Source organism: Rhea americana, unplaced genomic scaffold (assembly GCF_003343005.1).
Source record: "Rhea americana isolate MKP2758 unplaced genomic scaffold, rheAme1 scaffold_28, whole genome shotgun sequence".
NCBI lineage: Eukaryota > Metazoa > Chordata > Aves > Rheiformes > Rheidae > Rhea > Rhea americana.
In genome coordinates, this window is record NW_028186401.1 from 4,513,050 (window position 1) to 4,537,280 (window position 24,231).

Below are 24,231 nucleotides of genomic sequence, written 5' to 3' on the forward strand. Positions count from 1 at the left end.
GCAGAGACATCCCCTTAGTCTGTTTTTAGTCTGTTAATGATTAATAATTGGAAAATTTTGACCAGAAGAAAAAAGGCAGCATGTATGTCAGGGGTTTCAATAATATATGCAAAGGGGAATTTTAAAAGCCTGGTGTTAGCACAGCTTATCAGTGCACAGAGGGGCCCAGTCAGCTGCAGAGGTGGACCTGCTAGATGTGCCCTACTAATTGAGCAACTAACTAAAATTACATCTGCATGACAAACTGATAAGCTCTGCCTCCCAGAATTGAGAAATAACCAGAAAGATCAGTGAAGAACTGCTGAAGTAAGTGGTGGATGACACTTAGCTGCAGACTGTTCCCCTTCTCTTCCTACCAAAGCTTCACGAACTTTCTACAAAAGGGCAGAAGAACAACACAGGGAAATTTCTTTGACTTCCTTAACTAAGTATCGCAAGTCATAAATATTTGTGTTTTGATTTGGGTGGATTTTTTTGCAATCACCCACCTGAAGCTATCTTCTGTCTTAAAGGCGAACTCCAGTGTCTGATGATTGTGACATACTAAGAATTTCTAATGTGAACTGAGATACCTCATTCACTGGAACAGAGAAGCTTCAGCTGGAGACTGCTCTCAGCCACTGTCAACAATTTTGCAGCAAAGCTCTACAGAATAAGCAGCACCCGCTCCAACCACCAAAAAGGGATCCCAAAACAACCTGGTGAATTTCAGCAGATTTTAAAGATGGAGGAAAACTGATTCTGCTACAGCCTCAGAAATCCTGATGGAAAACATAGAACCTTTTGGAAGACTACATATTTTTAGGTAATGTAAAAAAGAAAACAAATGTTTATTTACTTCTATATGAGTCTTCCCCAGAGCTGAAGGCAAAGTGAATCTGATGAGGATTATTTCTTTGTAGCAAGCGTTCTCAGAAGCATTATACAAAATAAAATGAATAACATAAAATGAATTTCCTTCTGTGGCAAGCTCTTTCTGTAGGGACCTGGTTAGCATGCCACTTGATTTCCCCTTACAACCTTATCCTTTTAGGTATGGTAATCTGAAAAGCCAAAAGGACTATCAGAGGTTGGATCTCAAGTGAACACCACTTGCATAGTCTTGCCTTCCAGTTACAGCAACACACTGTAATACCTTAAGTTTGTGGCAACGTATCCCAGAGGGTTTTAGGCTAACTAGCTCCAGCTCTGAGTACAGCCCACCCATTCTGATGTGGGACTCTGCACACCACCATATTTATTTGGTGGATTTGTAGCCTGTTTTGAGTTCAGTGCTGCTGCAGCCAAAGCAGCTAGCTTAAAGCCGCCTTATTTTCATCCATACGTGCTACCATGTTCGCACCAAACATATTGTAAGTATTACTCCTTAGTAAGTATTTATCTATACCATAAAGCTTTGATAGAGTAAAAGAACAGGACTGGAATATCACAGATCGCAGGACTTTACAGATGACATTATTAGAGTTTGAAGAAGTAAAATGATATTCAAATCTCTTAAAGTGAAGCTGGAGTTATCTTAACTACCAGTTCTTCATTTTTAACTACCAGTGCTTCAAAGCACCAGCTTTGAACAATCAGCAATACAAAGAGAATCCTGTGCCACTACTGTCAGCCACATTAATGCTCTGTGTCTCAGTTTTGTAGCTGTTTAAACATGATGAAAACAAATTTTTAATAGTTGCTGCTTCCATCATTACATTGCACTCTGTTTTCTATTCAGTTGCAAGGACAGCTAATTTCTAGCAAATGGGAACAGTGCGTTCATATTGCTAATTCATGCCACTACACACAAATGATCAGATTATGTTGTGCAGATCCAAATTCCATTCTCATTCATGAGTGCAACTCACACTTAAATCGAGTTCCCCAGCAAGAAGTAGGAGCCCTGCAGCAAAGCTCRTGGCAAATCAAACCCTGAAATAAGCAGTGAAAGAATGTTTGATTTTTTTTGCTAGAATGTGAAAAGCAGATCTGGACTTGTGAATACTGAAACCTGATGGAAACAGTGTCAAAAAAGATTTGAAGGCAAAAGATTTGTCAAAATGCTGGCATCCGTGAAGCTGCTGCACTAATTTCCCTTCCCCTGATGTTCCTCTGTTCTAGTCTGTGGTTAGATGTGGGTGCAGACAGGATATTTCGAGATAAGGAATTCAGGGGTCGATAACAACACTAAGACAAAAGTCAAGCACAGACTGCATCTTGCTGAAGGTAGAGCTAAAGGAAAGTCGCATTAGGAGCTGATTAGAGCGTGGGCCGRGCATCTGACGCGGCTGGAACAGATCTTGCAGTCTAGCAGCAGATGCTCACGTGGCTACTTTACCCTCTCTGGTCCTGGGCAGTAGCAGTAAAAGCTCTCTGCTAGGGAAGGTGACCCTGGGCTCGGATCTAAGCCAAGGGTCTGCCAGCTCCTGTGGCAGTTTGCAGAATTTTGCCCTCTTTATCCCTCCTGCAGCCCTGTCTACCTTTGCCAAATCCTTGCCTGAATCACCGGTGTGCCTGGAGCTGCCGGGGGTCTGCAGGTAGCCGGGACAACCCACTATCCCAGGGAATATTTCTGATAGGAAGAGCTACACCAGCCCTGCTTCCCCTTCGATTCAGCCTCCCTCTCGGAAGGGGCCGTAACACTTTGATGAAGGCACTCATCAGTTCGTCCTCCTTCTTGATGGGAGGTTAACGGGCTCAGCCCTTCCCTAGGGCCACCACAGAGCCCCGGCATGGCTGGGCAGCCCCTGCAGCAGCAAAGGGGCTGCACCGAGCCCCTGGCTGACACAGCCTGCCGTGGTGGTTGGCTTGCGAAGCTGTAGCTGACAACCAGGGAAGAAACATTTCCGTGATGGACAGCTAGGAGGGAAAAACTGCAGCTCCTTGAGGGCTTGTTATGGAAAATTTTAGGTATCTGTTATCTGTTACCATGCTACCTCCTCACAATTGCCTCAGACCTTACAAGGTAGGATGGGCTGGGCTGGGCTGGTTACTCATGCTTTGGTTGGGTTGGTTATAGGGGCCAGGGCTGCTGCAGGAAGTGGCCTTTCACTAGATGGTGCTCTTTCCTGAGTCATCAGGATGTCGTCCCCTCCTTTTKGGGAACTTCCAGGTGATGTATCTCACAAGCTCTTCTTATAGACATGGGAGGAAGTCAAATGAAAACGTGAATATTGCCAGTGTCCCTGCTCTCGTGTGCATCACCCTGCTGGAGCCCCATTTGGAAAAGTTTTGTTTTACATCCTTGTTTAAAAGGTTACGTGGTGATGGTGTGCGTTGCAGCCTCCAAAACGGCCACATTGTCAAGTGCCAAAACCTTTTTTATTATTATTATTTTGTTCATTTAAATGGGATCGACATTGCATATTTTGGAAGATAATAGCTCATACAGAGTGTTTTTAGCAGAAAATCTTCTGCACAGTACACAGAAGGTCAGTATCATTATTTTTATTCTGCATAGAGAGAACTTGATGTGTAGAAGGAAGAAATCACCTGCACCTTTCTCCTGGTGTTTTGGCCAGCAGCAAGGTATCTTTGCAAAGTATTGCAAAGTGCCTTCAGGGCCAGTTGTAGAGAGGTAAGGCTAGCTTTAGCGAGGCAGCAGACGTCCACTCAACCTCAGCGTTCCTGCTGTTTTTGTGGGTATGATCCCTTCACCGCCATCAGGGCCAGCGGGACACATGCACGTGCAGCAGGTTAGGCCGCGCAGAAGTGCTGGCCTTACCCTGCACGCCCTGCGCACCACACCCACGCGYTCGCAGACAGCTTCCACCAAAACCGGTAGCTGAAGGCAGGTCACCACAGCAGATCATTTCCCAGGGGCCTCCCTCAAACCAAGCCACGTGTAGACCACAGGCCACAGGAATTAATTTGCTAACGGTGGACTGTCATTTCCGTCATTTTTCCTGGACAAGGGATTGGGAAGGGAGTTATTCTCAAGCAACTGCGTGCTCCTCAGGTAACAGCAGGCTGGGGAAAGATGGTGAGGACCAGGACAGGGCTGCAGGCACAGGAGGAGCTAAGGAACAGGAGGAGCTCCCGGATTTATATGCTACAGGCAGCTGAAGGTTGCGATAGGTAGCGATGTGCAGTGCTCGTGTGCATGTCCCACGCACAGCTGGACAGCTTGCGCTGGAAGCCTGGGAAGAAGCTAAAATTGCTGGAAGTGGGAACGCTGCAAACGCAACAGGGAGCAAAGCAGGCCCTTAAAGCTGAAGTCTGGCACGTGGGAAGCATCCCCTTCGAAGAAAAATAAACTCTCAGCCTCAGAAAAGAGTTGCCTGCGCCCTTCAACACGGGCGCGGCAGTGCCGTGGGCGCCGGGCGGCTGCCCAGCGCGGCGCAGGGCCGCGCAGGTGATGCGGCTCGCCCGCGCTCGGCCCTCCCCGCGCTCCGTCTCCGCCGTGGCGGGGCGGCGGCCGAAGGCTCTTCGCCAGGCGGTAAAACCCGGCTCGGCAGAGGCCCCGCGGCCCCCTCCGCGGGCGCGGGGGCGGCGCGGCTCCGCGGCGGCGCATGCGGGCTGGGGCGCGGTGCGGGGGCGGCGAGCGGCGCTCAGGTTGCAGCCCGCGGCCCCCGGCCCGCCTCCCTGCCCGCCTCCCCGGGCGGAGAGCACCCAGCCCGGCGGCCGCTTCCCTCCTCCCCCCCTCCACCTTCGTCCCCTTCCCTCTCCCTTCCCTTCCCTCCCGGCCCCCGCTGCCAGGGCCGGAGCCGCCCGGTGAGTCTGCGCCCGCCGCGCTTTCTCGGGGGGGTGGGGGGGGAGCGAAGACGGGGGGGGAGGAAGTTTGGGGCGGCCCCTCCGGCTGGCTGGGCCCGGGGGGAGGGGGTCTGGGGCGGCATTGCCCCTCTTCCCGGGCCCTGGAGCACTTCCCTTTCCCCTTCCCCCTCCTCTTCCTCACGGCTTTTCTCCTCGCAACTTTGTGTCGAGCCGCTGCCGGGTTGTATCCGGGGCGGGGAGGGGGGGGTGCTGCGGGCGGGCTGCCCTCCTGGTGCGTGTGCGCTGTTTCACTTCGCGCTTAGTTTTATTTTATGTTGGTTTATTTATACATTTGCTTATTTTCGTTCGCTTCGTGGCCCTGCGTCCTCGCCGCGGGCGCCGGCGGCTCCCGGCGCTATTGTCTGCGGTGCGCGGCGGGCGCGCTGCCCTCCCGGCCGGCCGGCCTCCCTCCCTCCCTTCTCAGCCCCCTCCGTCCGAAAATTGCAGCTAAAGAAGCCGCGAAGTTCGGCGACGCGGCTGCAGCCCTCGGTCCGCTGCGAGGGAAGTCATCTCGGCTTGATCCCGGAGTCTCCCCAGCAACTGGCTGTCGGTTTTTCTCACCTTTGGGCCTGAGGGAGCCTTTGAAGTTGCTCAGACGGTCATTGCCATGGGGACTGCTCCGGGCGTTTGCTCTGCTGCGTAAAAATGGGGTGTTTTTTTGTTTTTTTTTTGTTCTTTTTTTTTTCCTGTCTCTTAAGTAAAGTCACGCTTCTTTTGAAGCAAACGCGGGAATTCCTGGGCRAGGATTGTGAAAGCGTGGCTGTTCCTTAACCTACAAATTGTCGGGGTTCATTAATCCACCTTCTGTGACTGTGTTATCCCTGCAAGTCATATAAAGGAGTTGGGATTAGCYGAGATCAATTTTGCTGACCTCTGTAATTGGTTCTGCTCCAACGTCCTTTACAGGCCTTTGCATTAGCTGGAGCTCAGAAGTGAAAAAGCGATTCTCGGAGTTTTGTGTGAGCATACTGTACCAGTTCTGCTGCGGACGACCAGATAGCGACACGATAAAGAGATTATAGCCGCTGCGCTTTTGTTGGACAACTGGTAGCTGTGGGGTTGTCTGCAATCTTTGTCGGCCGTAAAACTTTAGGTACTCGTGGAGATATGTTATGCAGTAGAAATATGTTAAGCATGTAGATTCTGAACTGAGTTTAGACAGTTGGTCTGAGCTCCATGAATGTCTCGTGTGCTGGAAGTTTCGGATAATGCAATCTGTTTTAAAGGGACAAACTACGTTATTTCTGTTTATGGTGACTGCCTTGAACTTAAAAATCCACCCCTTGCCAGATTTTTTTTTCCTTCCGTATTTCACACACTGTTTCTGGGCTCCTGCGAAATTGCAAAGGTGAACTTAAGTTCCACACTGTACCTTAAAGGCTAAGGGACTAATGATTCATTTATTACTGTGTTAGAGGAGGTGTATTTTTATATATAGACGTCGTAGGAGCAGGACATTAACCTCGTAACATCCAATTCTGTGGATAGTAGCTGCTCGCTGTACTGGAGGAGCATTCATGCAGAAAGCACTGCTATACTTTGATYAGCACAGGCCGCCCTTGGTCCAGGCTCTCACCTTTCACAGTGAGAATACCTTGCTTGGACACCTGGGGATTTTTTTTTTGCAAGCCTCAATGCAAGGTAAGGATGCATTAGGCAAGGTAAGGATAATCTGGATATGTGTTGAACCTTGGCATGAGTTCAGATGTGTACCTGTCTTCCATATGTAAGGGTTGAGCCTGCTGTGCCTCCCGTCTGTCCTTCCCATGCAGTCCCATGCTGGGCAGACAGGCTAGCCTCGGGCTGTTGCTAGATGGAAGGGCACGGATGTTGTGTTCTGCAAGGCCGACAGGTTTTGTAGGGAGCCTGAATTATGAGTCTCCGTCGGGTAGTGTGGATGCACAGCGTTTTGTCACCATGTCCCAGCCAACTTCTCGCACCTAGGTCTGGTGGCCAAGGCATAGTCAGCATAGCCCAGAAGGTGACAATATGGCATGTTCTGAATAACAGAGCCCAGCCAGGGATGATGGCTGGGATRGAAAGGCAGGAGCGTGACGCTCTTGATTTACAGCTTCACAGCGTCAAAGGAGAAAAATACTTTAAAAAGTCAAAGCTTTTCAGAGAAATAGGGCTCTGTCAGGTACTGTCYGATGCTAGACATAGTCTATATAGAGAAGCTTTGAAGCCCAAGCTTATACAGAACTGCTGCTAATCTCTCAGCAGGATGTCCTTCTGGCTAAGCTGTGTTCTGGTCTGGGGTACACTTTTGTACTAAGGGGAGTATTAAGTATGGTTAAAGGAATCTGGTTATTCTATCCAAAACATGAGTTGGGTTGTAGTCAAACTATAGAAAAAATGTTGGTGGATTTACTGGTGATATTCACACGCTCATGAAAGCAATGGATGCTTTCGTATAGTTTTCTTATAGCATAGTAATTTTTAATAGATAGCTACTTAACAAAAAATTCTTGTGCAAGTTGCTGTGCCTGCTGCACCTATTTCTCCTCTGCTCTGTATCCAGGACACCACCCTATCAGTTTTCTCTGCTCAGCATTTGGTGATGTTCCACTTGCCTGTAAAACAGTCTTTGYGAAGCAGCTCGGACGCTTTCCTACTTACTGCTATCGCTGCTTGTGTGTGCAATTTACTGGAGTGTTGCTAAATGTTATTTCTGAAGGGGTTCCCCAGACTGGCAATATAGCCTGAAGTAAACTCAGCTGTGCAGCTGATTAGCATGGAGGGACTGTTTGGTTTGGGTTTTGCTCTGCTGGTGTTAAGGAGTTAAGAATTTAGTGTGCAGAAGTTAAAAAAAATTTTAGTGAAAGACTCCAAGTCCAAGAGGCCGTAAAGTTACAGTATGCTGTCCCTGGGAGATCGTGCGCCCATATGTAACCTACCTAGTGGATGGTGAATTAGCAGTTTGTCTCGTTCCTAGCCAGAAGATAACATAAACAGCATCCTCTATTTTCCAGGCACATGAAAGACTGTAGGGATGTATAAAACTATGGTGGGGGAAGCACCTTGCGGCGTGCAATTCGTGATTTCTGGGCTCTTCTCAGTGTCAAGTACTGCTCCGCTCACTTGTTCTCATTTATCGCCCGCAGGCTAGATAAAGGTGGTAAGTGAGTTTCTGAAGCCACTGGTGGTTTTGGATATAGATGCAGTTTTGCTCTGCTGCTCTTGTGCTGCGATTCACTGAGGGGTGAGTGGCTGCTGGGGAGCCTGGCTCGGAGGGGAGAAGGTGGCATCGAGCACCTGGGCAGTAATGGCCAGGCAGCACTGCAGTTGCCTTTCTCAATCAAAACTTGCTAAATTGCTTGAAGGTTTTTAGGGTGTTATATACAATCAGATTTCACTAATATCCCCCCGCCCCTTGAAAGCAGCTGTCAACAGTTTGTGTGTGCGGAGGGATYGGCCCCTCCTAGTACTTACGGAATGATCCAACACTTGTGTTGATGGGGTGCACCCTGGCATTGCACTGCCAGGTTATTGTTAAAAATAAAACCATGGATACAGGTTGGTGTCCTTCCTTTTTTCTTTTTCTTTTTTTAAACCTTTCTGCCTTGCAAATGACCTTTATACAGAACTAGAAAGCAAAACACATCACTGAGAGTTAGCTGGTTAGTTACTTTGGTTAGCGATAAGAAAATACGATGGCAGCATTCCAGTGAAAGSAGCTACGAAGAGAGCTTGCTGCTGCAGTCGAGCTATGCCGATCTTAYTCAAAAATATGCCTCTTACTATATAGTTACTGCCTTGTCACAGCAACAGGGTGACTTTKCTGTTGATGTCGACATGAGAGATATGCGACAAATCCTGTAAGCTGTTTCTTTGCTTGCTAGGACAGTTGATGGAAGCATGCAGTAGGTAAAACTTTCTCAATGGTAGTCTAAATTCAGGCTGTAATTTTGCACTCTCCTTTTGTGTGGCAGTGTAGGCGTAAGCAGCCTGCTCCAATTCCCCAGCTGTGCCAGTGCAGATATTTGTGGGTCTATTTAGTGAACCAGACCGGGAAATTGATTCCAGTTAAGAATAATTTTTTTTTCCTGCTGCTGTACAATTTCTACCTTGGATCAGTTCCCCAACYGAGAAAAGCTCAGCAAAAACGTTCATTCTTCACCTGGATCAGTTCCCTGACGCATGTCCCTTTGTGGCCTTGCAAACAACTGTGGGGCAAAACTGAGGGGTTTTGGAAAAGGCCAGGAGATGCGTGCTTGCTTCCACGCTTCCACCAGGAGGAACGCTCCTGACACTACACCCTTGGAAGACCTTTTTTGATTACAAAGAAGGCATTTAACAGAGTTGCCCGTCCCTGTTTTATAGCATGTGAAAAAGACGAGATGTATTCCTAAGATAAGACAGTGAGTTAAAAGTTAAATCGTTTCCTTTTTTAGTTCACTAAGACTACAATTATTTCTGTGCAGACTTAAGATAYTTGTTCTCCAAAGAAGCAAAGGTAAGCCCTTGCATTTTTTATCATCTTTTCTCCTTATAAACATTTTAGGTACACTCATAAGTTGTTGAGAAACAGGAGAAGAAAGTGTAATCACAAATGTTTTAAAGTAGTCAACATAGGCTTTAAAAAGTATGCAGTGTGATAACTWGTAAAAAATAAACATTATTCTGCTATGCTTATAATTAATCACATGTTACGATGCAGTCTAACAAGACTACCTTATATGAGCTTTTTCTTTTAAAAATACCAGATGCTGAAGAGCTTTTTTGGATGATTTTTGTTATAGGTGAGAAAAAGGCTAAAATCCTTTACTTRTTGGGGTAACAATGTAGTTCTCTTGCAGTTCAAACACTGAGCTGTAGTGCAAAGGCAGTCTGGGAGCTTCTCAGATATTGTGCATGGGATTAGAGAAAGTGAGTGCAAGAGAAAGTAGCAAAAGAAGAAGGTGTCAGCCCTGCTGACAGCAGTGGTGCTGAGGGCTTGGAATTCAATATTCTAAATATGGGTGCAAGATTTGGAGGGCCAGCAGAGGGTATCGTGCCCCTGGGCAGCCCCTTGCCTGGGTTTCTCTCTGCTGGCCTGGACTGCTGATGGTGTGAACCTTGTAGACTTTTACAGCTTTTAGAAGACTTAGATTTTGGCCTTGACTGTAGCATCCAGCAATGGTGCTTTTTTGATATATTAACTTGTAATTTTATAGCAGGGAGTTATTTTACCGTGTTAATCCTCCATGACCACTTGTATTTTCTTTGGATGTCTCCCTCTCCTTCATAAGGACCAAGAATTACCTTTTTATTTCTTCCAAATGATCTAATCTCTTATTTCCAAAAGAACTTTCCTATGATTCCATAATTCACCCTGTTAATAACATTCTTTTCCCACTTAGGCACTGCTATCTTTCCGAAAGTGGTGATAAATTCCGTAATCATTGGATACAGTGACTGAACCTTCACCGTTTTCTCGTGCTGCTAATGCTTGTATGAGTTGTCCTATTATTTCCTTAGAAATATTGGCGTGGTGATTGACTATTTGTATCAGTGAGTTGGATCCTGAAATCTTGGGATTTCAAGATGCTGTTTAAAATCACTAAGCCCGGGTATATGCACCTTAGTTTCAAGCACTTGTGCAATTCTCTAAAATAGAATATGCTAAATGCCAGCACTAGCAGTAGGCAGTACTTCTAGTTTCTATCAGCATATTTTTCTGGACATCTTTTAGGTGACTAGTCTACTTTTTATAAATTTGATTAGGCTTTAGTCTTTTTACAGAACTGTTTTTGACTTAGGTTTATATTTGCAAAATACATGATGAAAGATTTCTCCAGATTGTTTAGAGTGAAGTGTTATTCACAGTGTAACACCACCACGGAGGTTAGCCTTACCCCACTATAGGGGAAGGATTTAAGGATTGTTTTTTGCGTAGCAGCAACTTTTTTTTTTCTCTCTGAGTGAGAGGAGAAATAAAATAGGTGATGAATTACTTAAAATTGGTGAGACTTACTCTGCATGAGCATGACTTATGGTGATCACCTAATAGTAAAGCAGAATGGTATGTGGCATTTGATTAGGAGGTTTAAAACCTTGCCTGTGTTACGAGAGACTACCCAACGTGTTCTGCTTGAATTCTGCCTGTGGATCTGTGCTTTTTATTGCCCGTGACTAATGCAAATTAGAGCAAAAAGTTATGTTAAAACCTATGACGTGCTTTGTAGCTTCATCTAAATTGTATCTGAGGTTTCTGGCAAAGCTACTTGGGAAAGTCAATGTCTTTCTCTGTGTCTCMGCTCCCAGTGGTATAACTGCTATGTAAGTTTGAATGCGCTAGTTAAACCATTACGAGCAAGAATTTTGTCACTGAATAGGAACTTTTAAATCAGGCTTTCTTGAGCCTAGAACTACTGACTCTTTTCCCCCCCTCCCCTTCCATAGACGGACACACCTGGCATGTGTCACGCAAGCTGCTGCCTGACTCTCTCCTATTCCTCCAGGTACTTTCGATTGCAATTTAGGGACAACCAAAGAAAGGCGTGAATCTGCGTAGGGATCTCCTGCAGGGGATAAAAATTTTCCACAGGAAGTGGATGTGCAGGGTGAGTTTGTCTGGCCACTCTTGCAGTGTGCTGGAGGAAGGGAGGGATGCCGCTGTGCTCCCACCGTGTTTTTGAGGTGTCTCTTTCAGCACCCTTGGCGCAAAGGTAAGAAAAGCCATCTTGGGCCAGGCCGTGCTCCTCGAGCTCTGCTGGGGACCTGTGCAGACGAAGGCAAGACCAAGGTGGGGTTGCTCGCCTTCGTGACCGTCTGGCCTTCTGGCATCCAGCAGCTTCCTGCGCTGGGGACTTCCTGCTGTATACTGCCAACCACGTGCTGCTTTCAGCACCTGGACAAATCTTGGAGGCTGCTGTCAAGAGTAAAAGAGGGCAAATAAGGAATGCAAATGACTGAGATTATGAAGTGAATGGAGAAAGTCTTGAATGGAGACTGCCTGTTTCACAGACTGGTTTTCCTCTGGAGTTTCCTCTGGGATGCTGAAGTCTTCTGTGGTGTAAGGACGGCTGCACAATGAATACTTGAGTGGAGGAAGCAGGTGCTAAAGGAAATAGGGGAGTGATTTTTTTTTGGGGGGGGGGTTGGAAGGAGAAATGACAACAAGCTTTGACAGATTTAAAAGGCGATTTCTTTTGAAAGCAGTTTTTTTGTGTAGCACAGCACCCTTCCTAATTACTGAAGCTGCAAGTAAGATCACAGCAAAACTATGCATTGCCTTTTTTTAGTTAATATCACTCAGTGAGTCATGTGGTGCGTGAGGCTTACCTGATGAATTGGAGGGATTTTGTTGTTTTTGTTCCATGCTACTCTAAATCCTTCAGTGCAGCAGCAAGGAGGCATTACTGACGGTCGTGGCCATCTTGCAGAATCCATGCTTCTTCCTCGTGGAGTGCTGTTCTTGAATTGTTTTAAAACGAATTCGAGATGAATGGGTTTGTACGTGACCTAGATTGAAATAGTTTCTGTAGTCTGATCTGAAGCTCTGTAAGCCAGTGACAGATATTGGGAGATAAGGGTAAAATATGCTGATTCGCATGCTGTGCAGCACGTGTTTTTGCATCCACAGCCGAAAAACTTCCCACGATGGGAGTAATGACAGCGCTTTGCATGTTTTGATGGGGTTTGCAGTGTGCACAAGAGCTTCGCTTGACATGGGAGTCAGTTTTTCCATGGTTGAGTGKTTTGCAGCAGTTCCGCCCATTTTTATGATGACTGATCATCAGCTAAGAGCACAGTGTAACCCAAGAGGTGGTGAGCAAATCTTTTGTTGTATTAAATGTAAATGTTTATAGTTGCTCTTCTCCTAGCAGCTCTGATGAAGGTAGGTTGTCTTGGCTGACTAGGGAAACACAGACTAAAACTTTTCTATGTACCGCTGTAGAGGGAAGTTTTATGTAATGAAAGTTCATTTTACAAGATCCAGGTGACTCTTCACACTTTTGCATTGTGCAAGACAAGATGTTGCTGCAAATGTTTTGGTGAGCAGCAGGTTCTTCTGCATTAAGTAATGCAATCTCTAGGAGGAAAGCAGTAGGTCATGTTCAGATCTGCTGCAGGTGCCTGCAAGGGGTTACCCAGGCTCCAGCTGTGGGGGCTGTAGCTGTGGTTGCATGTGGTCAAGTTGTGGGAACCTGCTTGTGCAATGTGGGCTTAAAGGTCTCTTGGATCTGGAGCTGGTTTTCAACACTGGATGTAGTCACTAACTAATTTTGGAAAGTGTGTTTTGGTGGCATGGGCTGAGGAAGGGCGAATATGGCACGGAGGTGGAGAATTTGAGCACTTCTGCATGGGTTGGCATAGCCAACCCAGAGTGGCTAAGTGGATGTCTTGCTCGTCTCCTCTGTAAAATGCTGGGGGGAATGGGGTGATGGGAGCTAATTACTTGGTAGTCATTTTACGGTTAAAGCATGGCCTTAGTCCCAATTTTAATGAGTCTTGTATTAAGCTAGAAAAATAACCAGCTCATTGCTTGAAGAGCTTACAAGCTAAAACTGGGGATAATAAATATGCTTGCATGGATGTTAAGAGGATTAATTGTTTGTGAAGTACATTGAAAGCAGGAGAATTAGAGAAATATTTAAGTGGCAACCAGTTGCATGTCACGTACRTATCATTAATTTGTTTCTCTCCTTCCAGTCAGATTACAAGTAGCATTGACTGATCTGAGTAAAAGTAGTGCACGTACTGGGTTTCAGAGTTTACTATATTTGAGGTAATCTACCTCTTTGCCCTTATAAACTACTYAAGCCCTTATGGGCTGTGGCTTTAAGATGGGAAACTATTGTCTCTCCAATGTAGTATGTGAACAAGAGGTATACTGTAAAATATAATGAACTTCCTTTTGCAACTGGAATTAGTTCTAAACTGTGGGGAAGAGTACTTAAGACCTCCTTGTTTTTTTCTTTATCAGATTAGCTAGTATTTTGGCAGGACTTTGTGCTGCTTTTTCTTAGCCAATCACTTTGTATGCAAGTATTCAGTAACTTTCTTGCTTTATAATCTCAAAGTTCAGAAGTCAGCAGGCTGTTGTTTGAGAATAATAAGAGATCCTATTCCAGAAACATGTAGTGAGTGTATACAGTGAAAACCCTTCACTAAGCTAACAGCAAGTTCTACAATGAAAATTCAAAACTACTTGAGAAGCTTTGAGGATTTATGTGACTTGCAAATATATGTATCTTCTTGAAACTGCAAAAAGTTTTCTAGCCTTCCTTTACTGAGTTGCTTTTATGATCTACTCCCTCTRCTATGTTGATTAATATTAAAAGATGTTAGATAAATGGTAGTCAAACAGTTACTGTACAATTGCTTGATACAGAAAGATCCAGGATATCATATGCCCCAAAATATGGTAAAAGATATCRAGTGAGTATAAATTTAGAAAGACTTTTGGGCTCTACTTAGATTCTCTTCCCCCTTTCATATTACAAATATGTAATATTCTTGACAATTTTAACTAAAAACCTAGTCTCACCACTGCTTATGATATTAATTAAAAAGGAATAATACTATTTGCATAAAAAAAAAAAAATGTGTGCATTTATGCTGTGGGCTTCTGATATTTCAGTACAAAGAGGGAGTTGGGCCATTTCAGGCTTATGCCCACCTCAGTCTTGGAAGCATCTGGTTTTAGYACCATGGTGCAACTCTGTTTTTTGGGAACTTGATTCTGATCCACGTGTGTGGCAGTTACTCTCAAGCCTGCAAAGGGAAAACCAAACATCTCATCAAAACTTGTGTTTCTTTGTATGAACTGTGGCCCAAAGGATATAAAGTTGGAAGTGTTAACGGAAGCAAGCATGCTTTAACTCTTGTCAACTTTTGTCCTCAGGACTGCTACACCACTTCATGCCATGGGAAAGTCTGGTATCTTGCAAGTGAAGAATAAGGTTTGGTTTAGTATTCAATGGAAGTCGGAACGAAGAGCAGGGAGTTGTTGCATCACGTTGTGTTAATGTGGCCGTGGTGCTCAGCAGAGCAGCGTTTGAACTCCTGCAGATAATGCATTCCTGTTATCTGCACAAGAGACATAAAACGTGTCTTGTTGGGACTGTCTCGTTTCTGACCAGTTGGCAAAAAGACTGCTCCTGTGATGGAGAGGATAGAAAGAGCTGCGTTGGGATGCCAAGGGAGAGTCTGTCAGCAGTGGGTGTTCAGGAATACGCATGATGGTGAATGCAGTGAGAAGCTACATGGCCTTCCAGCTAGGCAGAGCTGCTGGGGCTCTCTCTGCACAGTGTGCTGGACACTGCCCGTTTGTCGCCCCTGCTTCTTGCTCTGATTCGGCAGTAACAAGCATTCCTCATTTAGGAGCAGACTTCAGGTAGCATTGCTTAGTAACCTCTACTTGAAGTGAGGCTCTAATCCACTAGTTTGCCTAGGAAACTTAACCCCCTTCCTGCGATATGTGAGGTCCTGGGTGCATTTGCCTCACTGATGATGTTGCCTGCTAAGGAATATATGCAGTATCAGCACAGATGCTGATTTTTTTTTTTTTGAAGTGTTACTGTCTTTTATCTGACTGTGTAAACTCTCCTGTGTCTGGTATACAGAAAATAAATTGTCCAGTATGGCCAACCCAGAGAGATGCTTATATATATCCAGCAGCCAGGAAATCGAATAAATCCTGATCTATTTTTAATTTCTTGTGTTTCCTGTGGTTTTATTGTTTGTGTTACCAGCCCTAATATTTACATACTTTTGAATGAGTTTTTTTTTTTATTTTTTTTGAAGATACTGCTTTGTTTGTATGTCTTGCAGAACAGGTTCTTCCATCTTTTTTTTCCTACTAGCCAAACAACTTATTTTCTCAAAGGAGTTGGGAAAAAAAAAGGAAAATTACAGGAAACACCAAAGGGAAATGTCTAAAAATAGARTTGTTTTTTGCTGATGATAATACTAAGACTCATTCTAAACTTGCRTCTGTATTTCCAAATGTCCTTGGGCTCTGTAAGAGCTTCGTAAAACTTCTTACATGTCAAATTACTTGTTTGTGGGTGCTTTATCTGAACAGAAGATGCATTTACAGTTGGCATTTTAAATTTAAAGGTGCTTCTGYGAAAGTGCTTGTAAGAACGAAGTTGTACTTCCCAATAAAGCCCCAGATAATTAGCAGTGCAAGTCAGAGGACTCAGCTGTGTTAATCTTTAAAAACAGTGCTGGTACATGCTTTCCAGCTATATGTCTCAGAAACTCTGATGTATTCTTTTTCTGTGAAGTAAGGAAGATTTCACAGTTAAGTTCCCTGCCTTTCTTCTGGAGGTGGGGGAATAATGGAGTTGACATGTTCTTCTGGAGGTACAATCTGTGTCTGTCCCGTGCTGACATCAGCTGACCCTTTTTTCCCATGGATGTTTGGTTTCCTCTAACAGTACTTTAGGAACTGGCTTGAGAATATCATTTTTTTTTAAAAAAAAAAATATATATATATGATTCCCCAAATAATAAAACTTGCAGGTTTTATTTTTCTATGTTGAATATCCAACTACTCTTAAAAGTTTTCTTTTTTTAAAAAAAAAAAGAAAGAAGGCAGAACTTGAGGGCATTTTTTTTCCTCCTTTTAAATCTATTCTCCCTGCAGTGAAATAAAACCTATTTGCACATTGATGAATAGTAGATTGATAGCCTGTCGAGTTCTGCAATGGGATCCATAAATAGCATTAGCGTCTGGTTTACTTCGGGAGGGAAAGCGTCCCATCGTGGCAGTGGCGCGAAAGGAACCCTGCACTCGCTCGCTGTAAAGCTTCCCTGTCTGGGCAATGTTCGCCAGCACGACACTTTAGAGGAAACATGATACAGAGTGTGCAGCTTAAATATTTGAAGTACAGAACCCCTTAAAAGCTCGAGCAAGTATAGACTTTTATAGAAATGGGCTGCATGGATTTTTTTTTTCTCTCCCCCGCCCCACCTTCCCCATAAGCTCAGGAAGATCTCTGTAGATCWCAAAGCTGGTGTGGAAAAGGCTTTCCCCACTGCCCTGTCTTGTCCTGCCTCTTGCTGCTGGGAGCACATCGGGACAGGCCGGAGAAGGTAGGGGAGCGTGGTCAGAGCAGATAGTGCTCCAGTGTTTCGGCGGTTGGGACAGTGCGTCGAGTAGCTGTTCGGGCTCCCAAACCTGCTGGGCCTCAGGACTGAGGCTTGGACGGACGTCTCGAAAGCGCCCTCCCAGCAGTTTTTAGATTTTGAGYGAGCCAAGAGCACCAGGTTCGGTCCCAGGAACGTTTGATTTGTGTGGCACAGTTGCTGAAGGAGAAGCTCTATCCTCTGTGCTGGATGAGGAATCTGTTTATCCTGGAAAAGAGARGGAAAACGTGCAGGCAGTGACATCAGCCTTATCCAGCCCGTTCTTTGCGCGAGCGCGCCGAGGCTCGCGGGTTGCAGGGCAGCTCGGGATGCCGTGCCGAAGCGCCCCTGCTTCTCCGATCTTCTCTGATCTAGCTCCCTTTCAAAATGACTCGCAGACCGTCTCCAGCAGCTTGTCATCCCGCTACGTGCAAAGCTCCTGGCCCACAAGCCCAGAGACTGGGGGCCTGGCGTAGTTAACCGTTCCCGACGTCCGAGAAGGGTGCCTGGAGCCAAACTGCCATCTTGCAAAATGGTAAAGGTAGATCATTGGCACGAGGCCCTGCAGAGAGTAGAGGAGGATTTTATTTTGATTTCTGATTCCCTGTGGGCAAAGTTAAGCCAGGCGAAGTTTCAGAACTGGAATAAAAAAGTGTGTTTTTTTTTTCTTCCTTTGCTCCTTTAATAGTGCTATGGTGAAATGCTTCTTTGCTGCTCCTTATTTTTCCCTTTAAACTGCTTGTGGCATAATTATTACTAGATGTGGAGAAATGTAAATAACGCCAAGGTAGTGAACTCTCGCTTTCCTGCCTCCTTGGCAGGATTCTTGAATAGAAACATCTGTCGGGGAGCCCTCTCCAGCGCGCCGCGCTTCCGCAGCTGCGTGCTGCAAGCGCTGATCGAGGCAGCACGCTGCATCCTATACAATCCTGGATGTGTAGAGCAACCAAAATGAAGGAAAACCCAGAGGTTAAAAAGTGAAATTTAAGTGATTTTTTTTTTTTTTTTTTTTTTTTNAAACCCAGAGGTTAAAAAGTGAAATTTAAGTGATTTTTTTTTTTTTTTTTTTACTCCTCCCTCCCCTCCCCCTTCTGCATGGGAGTTTTAGCACAAGTCGTGGAAACATCTGATGTTCCAGCGCCAGTCTGAAGGCGGAGGCCTTCACCCACGTGGGAACCAAGAGTGTACACTGGAGTGTACCTGACTTCAAGACCTAACGCATGAGAGAGTTAATCTCTTGCTCTTGGCAGGCTCTGGCTCTTCTCCCAGCCTGTGCGTCTCGCTTGAATTTCACTCTCAAATCAGAACCCCTCTCTTGGCCCTGATGTGGCAAACGTATAAATATTACTCGTCTCTCGTATTCGTATTAGTCAAACAGACTTTGACGGGGCGTACACTTAACTTGAAAGGATGCATTTCRTTACGAGCTGGTCGACCTGCGATCAGAATTGCATCGCTTTTACATGCAACTGCGTCTTGAACAGAAGTGGGAGAGAGAAGGCGATTAAATGAAACGGCAGAAATAAGTGTGGAGGAAAAGAGTAGGAAACCAGCATGATTAATTCATTTAGTGCCTTTTTTTTTTTTTTTTTTGCTTGAGCCTTAATGGGTGATTTTAGTAGCTTTGTACTAAATGAGCATTAAGAAAACATCCAAGCAACCATGCAAATAGTACAGGAAATACGTAATAAACATTTCATAATTGGGAGAGATAGTAACCTGATGTTCAGAGCCTTGGGCTTGCTGCAGGATGTTAATACTGCTTGTGCCGATATTGGTAAGTGTTTTGTAGCAGTAGCATTAAGAATTTTGAAGCTTTAATGCAGAATTTGTTGTGCTTTGCTTGCTCCAGATTTTCTGTTAATTTTAAGCAAGSCTTTAAAATCTTTATTTTAAACACAAAACAGTTATAAATTTGTCACATTAGCAAAAATAGGAATTAGGAAGTTTTTTTAGCAAACTATTTTCTCTTTTTACTCGTCTCTTCTGCTCGCYGTTTTAGTCATAAATTAAAAGAAAGTAGTGGGGAGAGAACAGGATTCTTTTGTTCCTTTCTAAGGATAAAAATCTAAAACATTTTCCTCTTTTCTCCTCTTTTTCYGTCCTCCTCCTTCACTTTTTTGTGAAACAGAAATGTCAGGTTTTTAAACACRTCAAAAACCTTTGTAATGCAAGACTACATGGCCATGTTTTGTTGATTTAGAGATTTTTTTGGAAAATTAAAACACCCGGTTGTCGTGCCTTTAAGAAAGTGCTTTTGCCTGTTTTTAAGAACTTTCAAATTTTTTTTCTTGGCTGTCTATACAYAAAGTATTATTTGACCAAGGGAGATTTTAACTATGCTAGCCAGAATAATTTACATGCAATTAAGGTATATCCAGTTCTGAAAAAATAAATTAGATACTCAGAATTAACTAAGATTAAAATTAGAGTAAAGACAGGCTAATAAGGGTTTCACTGTGCTTAGAGATTTGATTCAAAACCTGTATCAGAGCCTGAAGCTGAATCTGAGTTGCCAATTCAGTTAAAGTGTGAAGTGTCTTGTCTCAACTGGAATGAACTACCTCAGAGTTTCAAATGCTTTTTTTTTTTTCCATTTGACAGATTTGCAAAGATCTTCTAATGATTTTGTTTTCCCCTCTGAGTAATTTTTAAAAGTGAATACAAAGAATTATTGCATAACTAATTAGGAGGTTGCTTCTGATCTCTCTCTCTAGTGTCTATCTTCATGATTTCTAGCACTGTAAATAACTGCTCAAAGCAAAGATGCACCAATGCTTTTAATGTACAGGAAGTCTACAAATAGCCACGGTATTTTGCCATAGTTACATTTGTAGTCATGCAGGTGTTAGTCTTGTGCTTCAAATAGATAAATTCGTAAGAACAAGTGAATGAGGAGATGGGGATTTGTTTGAAGGAAACCACAGTGGCAAAGTTAAATTCAATAGTTAAAAAAAAAAAAAAATCAGAATGTTGCTGATGGCACTGTTACTCTGGCTTGGCTTTGAAACAGCAAAACAAGACAGTATAAACCCCCATCTGCTTGCAGATGGCTGGATACGTTCCTTAGGCTTTTTGGCTAGTTTTGTTGGTTCTGCTCGGGGTAGGTCTCCTGCTGTTGTCTCTATGCTAGGTATTAATCGTTGATGTAGTACCTTCAGCTTCTTCCTCAAGCCTCTCACTGAAATTTCTCCTTAGCTTTTGTGATGTGAAAACCCTTTTCTTTGCCATGTTGGCAAACAGAGCAGCTAGATTTCCCCGTTGACTGGCTGATTAGGTGACACCCCACATCTCCTTTAGGCAGTGAGTGTGTTAAAACACTTCATTAATACTTAAGTTGAGCTCCCTGGATGAAATGACTGAAGGGAATGAAATACTGTCATTAAATTAACATTGTCAGAAATGCCTGAAACCAGCTATATTGGGAGCCTGACTCATCCTGCGCTTGCTGTGGGAGCACTGCTGAATGTAGGGAGGGGGCCTGGTTTTTGTAGCTCTGTGACCTTGTTTCAGTGGCCCGACAGCTTATTTGGGAACAGTATATACTGATGCAGTATAGAGAACATTATGGAAAAGGGGATGTTTTTATAGGTGATGTCCGTAACTGAAATTCTCTTGGAGAATATTTTTGAGAGGAAGCCCTGGCTTGTGTTAATGAGCACAAAATGTCAAGAGCACCCAATGATATAGAAGAAAAAGGAGTGGAAAGAAAGGAAGCGGGTTGCGGGTGGATGTGTGTACAAGACAACAGAGCACCACTTGCTGGGTTTACTCCTCAAAGTCCCCCATGTTTCCTTTTTCTAGAAGGCCGCAAGTTTGGGATGGGGGGGGGGGGAAATGGTATATATGCAGGGAGCACGCATAGGAAGATGCATAGTTGTATATACACTTTGTATGAATATTTAAAATGGAACGATGCATGCTGATGTCTTCTGTTGACTTTGGCTTGGAAGCCGTGGGAGAATAACAAAACACTGCAGACACTTTGCTCATGTGCRTGCCCGTGCAGGATGGCATAAATTGTGTTTGTCCTAATCTTGCTTAGTGGTTTTCTTGAACGCTTTTCTCAAGTTTGGATGTTTTTGAAGGAATCACCTTTTTTAGCATAAAATGTCATWCTTCTAATATTTAGACAGAAGTGATGCTGTCTCTTCAGAAAGGATAAACTATAAATATTACAAGTATTCAGTTAATCCAGTGGAATTATGAATCAACTCATGATACGGCATCCACATGCATGTAGGACTGTAATTATGAATGACTTGCACTGTGAGACACAGTGATAACTTCAATACTGCCTTTTTGTTATAAATACAGTGTCTTCTGTGCTATTGTTCAAAGACTCCTTTGGAAGCATGATTTAATATAGGAGCAGAGCGAATAATTCAAAAACTTTTTATCAAGTACTTGTTTAAATTCTTAAATGAGCTCACCATAACCTTTTTATGCACCCCTCCTGTATGTGTCATACAAATATTAGAATAATTGAGTTTTACTAGCGCAAATGTTTCTGTGAAGCAAATTTTTAGAGCTTGATGTATGACTGTTTATGGAAAGGAGAATGTTAAAATCTCACATGCAAGTATCTATGCCAGAAACTCATGCTCACTTACTTAGGAAAAGGGTGGGGGACGGGACCCTCAGCCGCTTTTGAGCAATCTTAACTAAGTTCATTTGCCAAATTGACTTGTATACAACTTAAAAACTGAACTCATGAAAAACTTCAGATGTATCTGTTTTTCAGGCCTTTCTACAAACAGTAGCAGTACTTACTTTAAAATAGTTGCTTTTTTTCCTGATAAGTACTATTTCTGACTCTTTCTTTTTTTCTCTTTACACTCGAAGAAGTAGCAAATTCAAGATGCATCTGCTTAACATCACTGAATGACTTAACATGGGGACGCAGAACAGAGCAAGCCCATGGTTGTCATTCAGGTTAGGGTCCAACTTTGGTTTTCAAGTTCCAGTGCAGTCAGGAGGAAAGCCTTGGAGAGAGATGGTTTGGGTGGCTTTGGCATGGCTACTCACATGCGTTCATGTTTGCAGATTTGCTGGCAAAAGCTCGTTAGTTTTAAGTCACTTTTGAGTAATGACAATCTTTGCAGGACTTCTATTTAACTTTTAACAAAGCGAGCTTGCACRTCTAAAGAAGCAGGTTCAATCAACTTTTGCTTCTATAGAGATATCAGAGATCAAAAACTTGGAGTGTTTTTTCTCTGTGTAAACCAGAAACCTTCTCTTGTGCATTCTTTGGCCCTATAGGCTTTCTGGCATTAATAACATACGTTATAGTTTTGCTCAGGGGAAAGATGGAAAATCCTTATTGTTTCCAAGCATCAAAAGCTTGAGAAGTCTCAGTTGAATATGTTGGCCTTCCTTTCTGATTTTTAAATTTCTTCTCTGTGGTTTTTATCTCTTGAGTTTTGCTGAAAACTTCTTAAATAGACTATGTGATCCCAGAGCTGTGGAGATGCCTGTTGTTGTACTGAAATGCAGCTGCTGCTAGGTCAGAGCCACGTGCTTCTCGCAATGTATGCAGAAATCTGAAATTGCAGACTTGTGTGGYAAAGCAGATTCTTGGAGTGACAGAGAAGCTACTATTGCAAGCTTTCATTTCCTTCAATTGCTGCTATTCCAAACAAAAATTTGAACAGGAACATAGGCATTAAATATTTGTATCCATATCCAGGTCTATAAAGGAGATGAGCAAGGACTGTGTGGTCTTTTAGAAGTAGAAAGTTGTTTTGTTTGTTTAGCTTTTCACAGTGGCATCACAACAAACCACCTTTGGGTTTGAAGAAGATGAAAAGGGAAATGCTAGAGCACAAGAAGCCAGTTCTTTTGGTTCCTGAAACTGTTACTGGCATGAAAGAATATTTTAACCTGCATCGAGGTAGGTAACAGCGGGCACTGGTCYGCTGTTATGATTTCTGTAGTCTTTCAACCTGAAAAGGAAACTGCTAATATTCAGTCTGACTTCCTGACACCAATTATAGCATCTGGTGCAGCTGATTCTTTATCAAGCTGAAAACAGTTGACTGAGGAACATCTAGTCCATCTCACTTCCTTAGATCCAATGAATAGCAGTGGTTCATCAGCTGTAACTTGCCAGTGCTGGCTCCTTGGGCTTGAAAACAAATCGGAAAGTGTGGATACCCTTTCTTCACTCATTTTTAATTAAATATTGGTGCAACAAGAGTTMTTTTCTGACAGGAAAGACCCAATGATCTTACAAAACGTGCAGAACAAGCAGGCTATGTCTTGTTGTCCTGTTACGACATTCCCACCATAGGAAACTCCCTTTGGTGTGTTTTGATAAACCTGGCCTTATTAATAATGCTAAGCTGCAAGCTAATTAATATGTAGAATTAATTATGTTCACTGTATATCTATAACARTATTTGGGCTCCTTAGCTATTGTGTTGCAAAGCATGTGTGAAGATAGGTAAGCAATATTAATTTCATTACCGTCTGGGGAATCTGAGATTTAGCAGCTTTTTCTGAAATACCCACTTAATCTGAGAGTTTGCAGATTAAGCCCTTGTAGTTCATGGCTGTAGCTAGTGAGTGCAACAGGTAATATCTCCAGTACAGCACAAAGTGAGGAGAAGGAATGCTTAAGTTTGCCTTAAGTTATGTTCCTAAAGAGGTGTAGGTTGGTAGCAGAATAGAAAGGGACCATAGTCTCCTGGTTCCCTCGTTTTTGTGCTCAATCCCCTGAGAAGGGATTATGTGACCACTTAAGTGAACTTGAATGCCTGTACATTTTGTGCTGAAGTTGTACAGTTAGTTATTAACCTGAAGGAAAAAACGGATCAAAATAAGCTCTAGATCTTGTTGCATCTCCTTGCTGCTTGGCTGCATAGGGCAAGTCGATGGAAGGGGGCAGGAACAGAAGGTGCTGGTGGAAGTAATTGTCCCTGGATTGGGATATTCTGAAGGAAAGTACTGATGCCTCCAGGACACATCTTGAATGGACTAACACGCAGTGCTTTTGGTGTACTGCGAAGCAAGAGGTGATGTGTCAAGCTTGGCAACCTTGTCCGTATTTACATAAATACCTATTCACTCTCACTCCTGCTTTGCCCTTCACTCGGGAGGTGGGTCCAAACTGGACTTGGGACTTGGAGGTGGGTCCAGTTTGCACCATTTCTCTTGAGTCTTTATGCCATCCCAGCTGTGTTTTTTCTCTCTAGAGATCAGCATTCTGTTCCTGTCTGATTAAAAACTGGTTTCTGTTTAAAAAATGCATCACTTTATTATATGGGCAGGAACACTTCTTAAAATTTTAAGTGTATTAAAACACATTTTTTTTTTTTTTTTTGCTTGCATGAATCTTATTTAATGTTGTCAGAGGGAAAACAGATAACAACCCAACATATCATTATTCTAGCCATTCAAAATATTAAGTAGAGCTGACCTGGTATCTTTTAA

At 43.7% G+C, this 24,231-nt stretch overlaps 1 protein-coding gene across 13 annotated transcripts in view; it reads left to right on the plus strand.

Annotated features, from left to right (window-relative positions):
- Positions 1-4,617: 4,617 nt before the first annotated feature.
- Positions 4,618-24,231, plus strand: part of AKAP13 (A-kinase anchoring protein 13) — a 230,946-nt gene continuing 211,332 nt past the window's right edge. For all 13 annotated transcript variants that reach the window (XM_085308646.1, XM_085308652.1, XM_085308651.1 and 10 more), the window contains exon 1: positions 4,618-4,695. The gene's annotated coding sequence lies outside the window, so the exon portion shown is untranslated. The remainder of the gene's footprint in view (positions 4,696-24,231) is intronic.